Source organism: Electrona antarctica (assembly GCF_951216825.1).
Source record: "Electrona antarctica genome assembly, chromosome: 20".
NCBI lineage: Eukaryota > Metazoa > Chordata > Actinopteri > Myctophiformes > Myctophidae > Electrona > Electrona antarctica.
The window spans coordinates 30,259,186-30,261,542 of record NC_136801.1 but is presented as its reverse complement, the minus strand read 5'-3'; positions in this window follow the sequence as shown (position 1 = coordinate 30,261,542).

Below are 2,357 nucleotides of genomic sequence, written 5' to 3'. Positions count from 1 at the left end.
CTCTCAGAGTTACAGACATGCAAGGGTCCATTTAGAACCCACTAAAGGAACCCAGTCTCCACTTTGAGAACCACAGATGTAAACGACACAAGTCATGACGGGACGGCGGATGTGCGCCGGAAGTGCGGAAGGCACGCTGCCACTCAAGTGACCATACTGGCCAATCACATTGGGTCTTTTCCGGGACGTATCAATTCAATTCAAAGGAGCTTCATTGACATGAGAAAACAAACATTTGCATTGCCTCTGATTGGCCTGCCAAACGTCCGCTCTGTGACGCGCACGGAAGCTTGCCCTCTCTGTAAGATACAGAGCCGAAGGATGCGTCTACCTTTCTATGTCTATGCCCTATATTCTCAGAGGCTGACAGATAGATGTTGCAATCATCTAAATAGAAGATGCAGCCTTGTTTTTATTGTGCCTCAAGGTGCTAAAATGACAAAGAATTGTGTATTATCAAATATTGTAAACATCTAATTGCCATAAGTGTATAATCTACTATAACACATCTTTAAGTATGGCTGAGAGAGAGAGAGAGAGAGAGAGAGAGAGAGAGAGAGAGAGAGAGAGAGAGAGAGAGAGAGAGAGAGTCCCAACTAGTCCTGGACTTATTGATCACTCACAACCCAACAACAGTGTCCAGCCTCAACCTCAGACCAGCACTGCTTCACAACCACTAATTAGAGTCAACCAAATTAGTAAACTAATAAAATACACATATCTGGAACATTGGACTAATCAAACCAAAACTCAAAACAAACTGAATTGTTATCTGCTAAAACATGAATATAAACTGACTGAGTATCTGTTTTCGGTCAAAGACAAAAAGCAAAGACAGATCTTGACCAAATACAGAGTGAGTGACCACAGTCTGGCCATAGAGACTCACTTCCTATTAAAATGCAATAAATATGATAATATAAGAGCAGAATATTTTAGGAAATTTGAGTTGTTGATCCCAAATTTTAATGAACTAGATGACAATGACAAACAATTCATTCTGTTAGGAGAGGGACCTGCAGCACACCTGGCTGCACAGTATGTGACTACATGTCACAAAATGAGGGACAAATAAAAAACAACACTAAATGTGACCATTATCTTGACACACACACACACACACACACACACACACACACACACACACACACACACACACACACACACACACACACACACACACACACACACACACACACCACGGACACTTTAATACTGTACATTTTGATCATTTGCATATTGTATTGTGTAAGTTAATGTTCTATTTGTATGTTTGATATTGTTTTCTGTTATATTTTTATTTATTTTATTTTTTGCTGCATTGTATGCTTTGGCAATACTGTAGTTACTACATTCATGCCAATAAAGCTAATTGAATTGAATTGAATTGAGAGAGAGAGAGAGAGAGAGAGAGAGAGAGAGAGAGAGAGAGATGTATAGCCTACAGTAGGAGAATACTTCATACTATGTAATAATAAACATGCATTACTGTAATGATTCTAATGAAATACAAATGGTTTCATTTGTCTCTCGCCGTGCCTCAACTATACCATTATAGTGGTGTTAGCTGTAATTCTAATGGGTAATTAGATCATTTAAGCAGCTGCGTGTAATGTCTATTATCATTATTGTGCATTAGAATAGATCTCCACACATCTCAAGGTTAGTAACCCAATGCTAATGAGTGCTGAGCTAAGTCCACAATGTTGCTAATTCTCCAGCGCTATTAGCTAGCACTTACTGTATAGCACACATTGTAATCCAGTGATTAGTGTGATGATTGTTAAGCGTTCTTTATCCACACTCCATTGTAGACACGCACGCACGCACGCACGCACGCACGCACGCACGCACGCACGCACGCACGCACGCACGCGCGCACGCACGCACGCGCGCACGCACGCACACACACACTGTCAGATGCCAGCTGCAGTAAAATACACTTGCATAGACTGCTAGTGGTGTCTGTCTGTCTGTCTGTCTGTCTGTCTGTCTGTCTGTCTGTCTGTCTGTCTGTCTGTCTGTCTGTCTGTCTTGCCTGCCTGCCACTGTAGTATGGAGCTCTCAAGGTCACAACGCATGTACACATGTGCAGGTGCAACGATGTATGTGCATGCACACACGCACGCACGTCGTGCACACATGCACGTCGTGCACACACACACACACACACACACACACACACACACACACACACACACACACACACACACACACACACACACACACACACACACACACACACACACACACACACACAGCAGGGCACTAGGATGATTAATCTGTCAATCAATGTTCCCGTTTCCTGTGGTGAACCCTCCTCTTTTCCCTGCAAGGTCCCTGAGAACGGAAATGAG